Here is a 10826-nt window from a genome sequence, read left to right as displayed (position 1 = left end):
ATATAGCCAAATTTCTTATTCGGTGGCTACCTCTGACTATATTTTCCGATATGAACAATCTATGGTTATATCCGGTCTTCTATGAGTATTCATTTGATACGGCATCCCCTGTTTGAAAGTATCGTACTTAGACACTCTTGATCACTGATTCACAGGTGGTTCCTGGGTATTGTTTGCCTGGTGATTCACTCTGACCTCATTGCTCCACCTTGCTTTTTCCCCTTTGTTGGAAATTACTTTTTCGATCACTGATTGATTAATATGTGATTCCTTTTGCAAGATAGTGAGACCCATTTCTCTTCTTTGCAACTACTGAACCCCAAATGTGTCCTGAAGAAGTGTACAATGAAACACGTAGATGCATTATGGCTCATATATATAGACTGTTTTTTGTATATATGATTTTTATCGATTTGATGTCCCTGTTGTTTATTATATATATATATATATATATATATATATATATATATATATATATATATATATATATATATATATATATATTTCAATAAATGCTAATATTTTTGTATATTTCTACTGTTTGTTGTGCCTTTAAAGTCCAGCCATAGGTTTTTCTTTTTTGGAATTATTTTTCTTTATTTCTTCAGGTCTGGCAGTAATCAGGCCTGGGTGTGGCATGTGAAATTTAGCTCAGCTTTCGAAAAAATGTGGTTAATCACAGTTCATTAATGGTTTTTAAATTCCTTTCATATAAGGTCAGGCAGGTTTGGATAGCTTTTTCACTTAACAAATTAAATCTTAATTTTAAAACTGCATTTTGTATTTACTCGGGTTATCTTTGTGTAATACTAAAATATATTTGATGATCTGAATCATTTCAGTGTGATAAATATGCAAAAAAAAAAAAAAAAAAAAAAATCAGGAAGGGAGAAAATACTTGTTTGTCTACGGCACTGTATGTCATTATGTGTGGGTCACATAAAAGTCCACTGTTCTAACTATTCTTGGTATAAATAATTTTTTTGAAATGTCACTTTTGTTGATGCAAATCCTAGAGGTGTGCCAGTTCTCATTTATGCATCTCCCAACAAAGTTATTTAACCACTTTAACCCCCTTCCAGTACAGGCCAGCTTTCAGCTTTTAGGGCTATCACATTTTCAGTAACAATTACCCAGGCAGGCAACACTGTACTCAAATTACATTTTTTTAAGTCAGATTCTTTTAACCACTTTCAGACCGGACCATTTTGCTGGTCAAAGACCAGACCACTTTTTGCGATTCGGCACTGCGTCGCTTTAACTGACAATTGCGCGGTCGTGCGACGTGGCTCCCAAACAAAATTGACGTCCTTATTTTCCCATAAATAGAGCTTTCTTTTGGTGGTATTTGATCACCCCTGCGTTTTTTTTTTTTTGCACTATAAACAAAAATAGAGCGACAATTTTGAAAAAAACGCATTATTTTTTACTTTTTGTTATAATAAATATCCCCCAAAAATATATAAAAAAACATTTTTTTCCCTCAGTTTAGGCCGATACGTATTATTCTACATATTTTTGGTAAAAAAAATCGCAATAAGCGATTATTGACTGGTTTGCGCAAAAGTTATAGCGTTTACAAAATAGGGATAGTTTTATAGCATTTTTATTAATAATTTTTTATTATTTTTTTTTTTACTAGTTATGGCGGCGATCAGCGATTTGTATTGTGACTGCGACATTGTGGGGGACCCATCGGACATTTTTGACACATTTTTGGGACCATTGTCATTTATACAGTAATCACTGCTATATAAATGCAGTGATTCCTGTGTAAATGACACTGGCAGTGAAAGGGTTAACCAGTGGGTGGCAGTGTAGGGGTTAAGTGTTCCTAGGGGTGTGTTACTAACTGTGGGGGGGTTGGGCTTTCATTTAGTGAACACTGATCTCTGCTCCAATCACATGGAGCAGAGATCAGCGTCACTAGTTGCTAGGCAGAATGGAGAAATGCTGTTTACACTGCATTTCCTCCATTCAGCTGTCCCGTGAGACGATCGCGGGTATGCCTGCGGCGATCGAGTCCGCGGGTCCCGCGACCGGACTCACGGGGGTCCTGACCAGTGCGGGAGCGCGCCGCCGGCGGCGCGCTCCCGATGACGTACATGTACGTACATGTAGATTGGACGTACATGTACGCCAATATGCCTGCCCGTGCCATTCTGTCGACGTACATCGTCGTGCGCTGGTCGGGAAGTGGTTAATCACTGTTTTTTTTTTCTTTTTTTTTTTTTACTTTTCGCTATATAAAATTAAAAAAATACCAAAGGTTTTGAAAAATGTACTCTGCTACGTTATTTTTGTAAAACTAACCAAAAACAGTGTGTATTATTTAGTCTGTATGAAAGTTATAGAGTCTACAAGCTATGATATATATCTGAAAACTGATCAGTCCTCATGTACTGATGGCCTATTCAGGAGACCCTAAAATTCAGGGATAGCACAAATAATCCCCAAATTACCCCTTTTTGGAAAGTAGGCAGTCCAAGTAAGTGGCTAGTAAGTTTTTTATTGTTTTGTCAGTTTTTTGGGAAAATTAAGAAATGAAATAAAATGTGTTTGTTTTTTCACAAAGTGGTAATTTTAACAGGTTATTTCTCACACATAACATAGGCATACTTGCAATTACACAGCAAAACACATTCTGATATGTCTACTGTGTATAGGAATACCACGTGTGAGACTCTTTCACAGCCTAGATCAGTGATGGCAAACCGTGGCACCCCTGATGTTTTGAAACTACATTTCCCATGATGCTCAATTACACTGCAGAGTGCAATGAGCATCATGGGAAATGTAGTTCAAAAACATCTGGGGTGCCAAGGTTTGCCATAACTGGCCTAGAAGGGCTTAAAATCCAAGGAGCACCCTCAGGCATTCCATTATGCATAAATAACGCATCTAACTTTCTGACTACCTATCACATTTTTGGAGGCCCTAAAGCACCAGGACCAGTATTAACACCCACAAAATTACCCTATTTTGGAAAGCAAACACTCCAAGGTATTTTCTGAAAGACATAATGAGTCTTCAGAAAATGTAATTTTTTGCCACAAGTTTTTTCCCAAAGTTGTCAATTAATAAAATATTTCAAACAAACAGCATTGACATCTGGAAATACACCTCAAAACACATTTTGCTACTCCTGAGTATGGCGATACCACATGTGTGATACTTTTTCACAGCCTAGGCACACAGAGGGGCCCAAAATCCAAGGAGCACCTTCAGGCTTTCTAGGGGCACAATTTATGAATCTAATTTCCTGACTACCTCACTACCCACATTCCTGGAGCACCAGTACAGAAGAAACACCCACTAAATGACCCAATGTTGGAGACTAAACACCCCAAGATATTTTTAAGAAGCATGTCTTTTGAAGACTTAATTTTTTTGCCACAAGATTTTGGAAAAAAAAGTTTTCAATTTAATAAGATATTACTCACATGAGCATACTTAGAATTACACCACAAAACACATTCTGCTACTCCAGCCGAGTATGGGGATACCACATGTGTGAGACTTTTTCACAGCCAGGCCACACAGAGGGGCTCAGCATCCAAGAAGCACCTTGACCGCTATCAGTCTGGTCCAATTCTGACATTTCTCGCCTACAGTACATGTATAAAACATTGTTTTTTGCTAGAAAACTACTTAGACAACCCCAAACATTACATTTTTTTTTAAGAAAATGCCCTAGAAATAAAATGGTGGGTATTGCAAATTTTTTATGTCAGACGGTATTTGCATAGCAATTTTTCAAATGCAAATATTTGGGAAAAAAATACACTTGAATAAAATGCAATATAATACCCAATTATTTTCTAAAATATAAAAGATAATGTATGCCAAGTAAATAGATTCCAAACATGTCACACTTTAAAATTGCGTCCGCCTGTGGAATATTACCAAACTACAGTGCCTACAAATTCTCATAAGCGACACTTTTTACAGGTTACCAGTTTAGGGTTACACAGGAGATCTGGAGCAAGGATTATTGCTCTCACTCTGACATCTGCGGTGATATCTCAGAATGTGGTGCGATCCCCATTTACATATATGTGTGGGACAGGTGCATGCATTTGCATGTGTGCGCAAGCATGGGCAGACGGGGCACTTTTTATTTTTTATTTTTTTTCATTTTATTATTTTATTTATAAAAAAAAATAGGATTTTTTGTACTCACCGTAAAATCCTTTTCTCTTTAATTCACCGACCGACACAGCTCCTCTCTGTAACAAATGGGTTGTTAGCCTTATCACTAGGAGAATACTAGGCAAAGTTGTAACACAACACTCAGAACTCTTAGTTCCGCCCAGGGGGCGGTCCCACAGGCTACAACCCTCCACCCTGCAAAGCAGCCTCAGTACGTCAACAAGCAGTATAGCGTAAAGATAAAAGGAGGGCGGTTGCTATGTCGGTCGGTGAATTACAGAGAAAAGGATTTTATGGTGAATACAAAAAATCCTATTTTCTCTTGTATTCACCGACCGACACAGCTCCTCTCTGTAACAAATGGGACGTCCCCAAGCAGTGCCAAAACGAGGGGTGGGAAAAAACAGCATAAAAACTTCACCCACCATGGCAAGTGGGAACTAGTGAAACTATACCCACAAAAAAACAGCAGTGCGTGGAAAACCACCACAAAAAAAACAGGGCATCCTCAACAGGAGTGATCCCCAGACCGCACCAAAACTGCAGAAGTAATGCTACAGTGCATTAACATAACAGTACTGCGTTTTTATCGAAAAAACAGGAAAAAATATCTATTGCATATTCAATTGCCACTACACGGCCACCTAAAAAACTTTGTGGCCAAAACAGGCATCAGCCGATGCACTGACGTCTACCTTGTAGAACTTGGTAAACGTACGGACAGACAACCAGGTCGCCACCTTACACACCTGCGCGACCGACGCTTGGTGTCGGAAAGCCCAAGACGTTCCGATTGCCCTTGTGGAGTGGGCCGTGACCGGAAAGGGGGGCACCTGCCCCTTCAAGGCGTAGGCTTGTACTACAATCTGTCTGATCCACCTGGAAATAGTGGCCGAAGAGACCGCCATGCCTTTCTTTGGACCAGCCACCGAAACAAACAGTAAGTCTGACTTCCGAAAGGGAGCTGTGGCAGACAAATACACGTTCAGAGCCCTAACCACATCCAGAGTTTGAAGGGCCACCTACTTAGGGTGCTTAGGCTTAGGACACAGAGATGGTAATACAATGTCCTCATTGATATGAAAAGCCGAGACCACTTTCAGTAGAAAATACGGTTGTGGACACAAGACCACCTTATCCCTGTGGATAACCAGAAAGGGCGACTTGCAGGACAAGGCCGCCAGTTCCGAAACCCTCCTGGCCGAGGTGATGACCACTAGAAAGACCACTTTCTGGGAAAGAGTTAACAGGGGAATCTCCCTGACATTTTCAAACAGTGGTTTTTGAAGCTCCGACAACACCAGGTTCAAATCCCAAGGGAGTAACGGTGGACGTACCAGAGGGACTAAATGTCGTACCCCCTGAACAAAGGTACTCACTAAGGAGTGCAATGCCAGGGGTCCTTGAAAAAAGACAGCTAAGGCTAAAATTTGCCCTTTGATGGTGCCTAATGCCAATCTCTGGTCTACTCCTTGCTGGAGAAACGGCAGGATCCTGGATATGAAAAAGGAGTGCAAATGCCATCCTTTCTCCTCACACATGGAGACGTAGGCCTTCCAGGTACGATGGTATATCTTCCGAGAAGAAGATTTCCGTGCTCTCAACATAGTTGGAATCACCGAGTCCGACAGACCCCGATTCCTCAACACCTGGCTCTCAATAGCCATGCCATTAAAGCCAGCGATGGTAAAGCAGGATGGAGAATCAGACCTTGAGATAGGAGGTCCTCTCGCAACGGCAGTCACCAGGGAGCGTCTGCCACCAGGCACACCAGGTCTGCATACCAAGAACGCTGAGGCCAATCTGGGGCAACCAGCATTACTGGGATCCCCTCGGCTTCCACTCTGCGAAGCAGATGTGGCAACAGTTTAATTGGAGGAAAGGCGTAGATCAGCTGGTACTGATCCCACAGAGCCAACTGCGCGTCTAGCACATCGGCCCACAGATCTCTTGTCCTGGATACGAATCTTGGCACCTTCCGATTGAGACGGGAGGCCAGTAGATCCAAGTCTGGTGTGCCCCACTTCAGGCACAGCAACCTGAATATCTCCGGATGCAAAGGACATTGGTATGAGGTATGGCTGTGATCAGGACTCAGGAATAGGGTATGGCAGTGATCAGGACGCTGGTATGGGGTATAGGGGTGATCAGAATGCTGGTATGGTGATGATCATGATGTTGGCATGGGGTATATCATTATCTGGACACTGGTATGGGATTTGGAGGGGATCAGAACTCATATGTCAATGATCAGAATGCTGGTATGGGGTATGGCGGTGATCAGGACATTGGTATGGTAAATTACGGTGATCAGAATGCTGGTATAGAATATGGTGGTGATCAGGATGCTGGTATGACGTGTGGTGATCAGGATGCTGGTATGGATTATGGCAGTGATCAGGACATTGGTATGGTGAATTACGGTGAGCAGGATGCTGGTATATGGTATGGCGGGGTATGGCGGGGATTAGGACGTTAGTATGGTGAATTATGGTGATCAGAATGCTGGTATAGGGTATGGTGGTGATCAGGATGCTGGTATGAGGTGTGGTGATCAGGATGCTGGTAGGGTGTATGGAGGTGATCAGGGTGTTGGTATGGTGTATGGTGGAGATCAGGATGCCGATATGCCATATGACAGTGATCAGGATGCTGCTATGGGGTATGGCGGTGATCATGGCGCTGGTATGCCATATTGTGGTAATTAGGATGCTGGTATGGCGTATTCAATGTAATGGCAAAAAGTGCTAACCAATGTATAAACTATGTGAAAAATAAACCTATAAATCAAAACCAATATTTTCTTATTAACACCATCTAAGAACTGCCTGTGACATTAATCACTTGTGCTTAATCCATAATATATATTGAATTAAGCACAAGTGGTAAATGTTTTAACAGGCAGTTGTTCTTTTACTAGCTTGCACAAAAAGATTGGTTTTGATTTATATGTTTATTTCTCACGTAGTTTATGCATTTTTAAGCAGATCAGCACCTTTTGCCATTATATATTGAGCATTTTATTGTGAGAACACTTTCTTGGTGCTTGCAGCAGCCTTTCATCCAGTTATTAACATTGATTCACTGGTAGCGCAGGAGTTTTATTTTCTGGCATGGCATATAGTGATCAGAACGCTGGTATGAGGTATGGCACTTGGGGCAGTGATCAGGGCTCTGCAGTCTGTGAATGTACATGCAGCCTAACAGGCGTTCGTTCACCTCTCTAATGGTGTATGACCTGTGACATGAAATGGTCTTCTACAACCTCACCTCAGTAGCAGAGTTTGGCTTTTCCTCACCCAGTTTTATACCTCCTTCACAGCTGTTTCTGTTTCAGTTAGTGACTGTAATTCAACCTATATATTACATTTATGATATTTAGCACCTTCTAGGTACAATTGGTTAATCATACACCTGAGTCCAATCCTACAAAATCCCTGACTTTGTGCAAGTGTAGAAAGTGCGCAAGTGTAAGAATTGATGTTGGTTTGAAGCCAAAGGGTAGTCACATCAAATATTGATTTGATTTAGATCTTGCTTCTGTGCTGTCACTTTGCATTTTGTACATTGATACAAATAAAGAATTCAACTAAATCTTTTTGAAAGCATTTTTACTTAACTTTTTTTTTTTTTTTTTAATTATCCAACTTAAATACCACCTTATAAATTGTAGTTAAAGTACTGTTTAATAAAAAAATAAAGAGTACAGTTGGTATAAACCATTTATGCTGACTTTACTAGACATTTATTACCATCATGCACAGAAGCAATCTTTCATCATTTGCAGACTCTGGGGACAGAATTATGAAAATTCCCCAGTTCTTTCCCCAGTCACATCTATCAGTATAAATAGGGGTAACTGAGAAATTATATAATTTTCTGGCACACCTTACAGATGAATAGAGCTATAACTAAAATATTTACACTCATGCCCATTGCTTCGGGGAGAAGAAACAGATCATTTCATAAGTAAAAAATTTGTATCACTAATAAATAAGTGCTTTGTCTTTTGATCTCTCCTCTTCTCGAATTTTTGAATTTCCTCACGTTTCCAAGGAATTCTAACAATATATAGAAATGTAAATATTAATACGCATTGTATGTTTTAAAGACATGCACGCCAACAGCATCAGGGGGTGCATTCATTCGGGGGGAGGGGCATAATTAATATTTGCCTCTGGAACCCACAAAGACAATGTCCCGACAATGGAGTGCCATTATAGTGCTCCTGTCTCAATCCTAAAGGTGCTATAGGAAGGTAAGTGAGCAATTGGAGAGGAGGTTTTTTACATTTCAATATACTGTGTGGGATCAATGGGATTTAATGTATTGTTTCAGGAATTACAAAAATATAAAAGAGAGTGATTTATTATATTGTATCTAGTCCAAAATGTATATTTTATGAGATAAAACCAAGCTGTACTTTGCTAGATGCAATCATAAAGTGAAAATGATTGTAATGGAAAACTACCAAGAACATTGCCATGGGAGCTGTAATTGCTGTGGAAAGTAACAACCTAGTCTGGGGGCTGAATAAAACAATATCTCATAGGATGACAAGCCATGGTTTCCCCTTGGAGTGTATCTAACACTGAATAAGGCAATGGGTAGGCTGTCTGGCCAACTCATTCCCATTTCCTGAGACATTTTTAGCATTCTAGATTTTATTGTGCCATTCACCCTCTATACCTTCCCACTGTTCTGAGGATGGTATGGGGTGTGGAAAGCTAGTTTGACCCCCTAAAGCTGCCCATATTTCCTTTGTCACTGAGGCTGTGAAAGCCGACCCCTAATCGCTTTCTATGACCTCTGGGACACCATATCTGCACACTATTTCTGTTAGAAGTCTTTTAGCTGTGGTCTTTGCTGTCATGTTGGTGACAGCATAGGCCTCAACTGATGGGAGGCACCGTGGGCCCACTGTACCACTGCAGGAAACATTGATTGCGGCATACAGGGTCTCTTGTTTAATTCCATGAATCCTTCAACTTTTCTGGCTCCTTTTTTTTTGATCCACACTTCTTTCTCAGCTGCCTCGTGTTGCTCCTTGAGGTGAGTCCTGTCCGCCGGAGGGTTTTGTATAATCATGGTGGTTTGCACAGTCTTTTCAGGGTTATCTATCGGGTCATCCAGGATGGGCGCATTCACTCTGCTGACCACTTCTCTCGTTCCATTTGCAGCAGTATCTGCCAGGTGATTGCCTCGTGCTTTTTGAGATACCAATTTGCTGTGTGCCTTCACCTTAAGTATAGCCACTTGTGAAGGGAGGAGCAAGGCATCCATTGACTCTTTGATTGCTGCACTGTTTTTCACCGGCATACCTGCTGCTGTTAGGAACCCTCTACTTTTCCAAATAAGACCGAAGTCACAAGCAACACCCAGGGCATATCTCGAATCTGTGTAGATACTGGCTCTTTTTCCTTCTGCGAGTTTGCATGCCGTGGTTAGAGCCCGAAGTTCTGCTTCCTGGGCAGACATAGAAGAGGGTAATGCTGCAGCGAAGAACTGTATTTTCGGTGATGACTGCATATCCTGTTATGTACCGTCCAGTGCTGTCTGCATACCTGGAGCCATCCACAAAAATTGTATTGGAGGATGGTGATGTTCTCACGGAGAAGTATGGCACATTGGAGTCTGAGGTGTCTCTATGAGGACAGGTGCTTAGGTTGTACTTGGTTTAGTATGGCCATTATGTCATGAGGGGCGAGGAGGATTAGAAGGTGGCCCAGCACAAGGTCAGCCATCTTGTCCAGGAGGGCTTGTGCTGCAAAAACAGCTCTAAGGCAGGAGGTTCCCTCCCTGGCCACCGAGTCCAACTGGCAGGAGTAATACCCAATGGGTCTGAGTCTGTTGCCATGTCAATACTCCTGTGGCATGTCATTGTCCTTCTGAGACAGTTTGAAAGTATTTTCATAGTCTGGGAGGCCCAATGCAGGGGCCTTGGAGAGAATCTCCTTCAAAACTTCAAAATTGTCCACAGTTTCTGGGGAAAGTGCAAAGGGATTAGTTTTCAGGGCATCATAGAGGGGTTGCATCAAGAGGGAGGCTTTTGAAATCCAGGAGTGGCAGTAAGAGATCAATCCTAGGAAAGCATGTAGGGGCTTTGAGCCCTGAGGCAAGGGGCCTTGATTGCAGCAACTCTTTCTTCAGTAAGATGTCGGGTGCCTTGGGAGATGCAGTGGCCGAGGAAATCACCTTCTCTCTGCACCACTGGACCTTTTGCTTCGAGGCCTTGTATCCCTGCTCAGCCAGGTAGTGGAGGAGGCTTTCAGAGAAGATTGAGGTGTCACCACTTTGGAGGATATCTGCACAAAGCAGAAAGTCATCTACATACTGAAGGAGTTCAATGTCTGGGTGTAACTTCATCCAGGTGTCCAGAATGAGGGCCATTGCCTTGGCAAATTGGGAGGGGGAGTTCTGGGCACCTTGTGGCATAACAGTCCAGGTGTAGTGGACAGGTGACCTGAATCCTAGTGGAGAAGGTCCATGTGATCCGAAGGGCGGGGTGGTGGGCGAGGTTGGGGCAGATACAGTGTGTCGGAGGCCATCATGAGAGGAGCTACCTTTTTACTGCTCTGTGCAGATTCTAGGCCCTTTGCTACTAATAACATCTCAAGATCCATTACTCTATACTCTGGGTGTAATAGTATCAGACCCTTTTGAATTGATTCTTT

The sequence above is a fragment of the Lithobates pipiens genome, unplaced genomic scaffold, assembly GCF_037356315.1.
Source record: "Lithobates pipiens isolate NorthernLeopardFrog02 unplaced genomic scaffold, aLitPip1_a1.2 Scaffold_8, whole genome shotgun sequence".
Taxonomy (NCBI): Eukaryota; Metazoa; Chordata; class Amphibia; order Anura; family Ranidae; genus Lithobates; species Lithobates pipiens.
Note: the sequence above shows the minus strand (reverse complement) of the source record.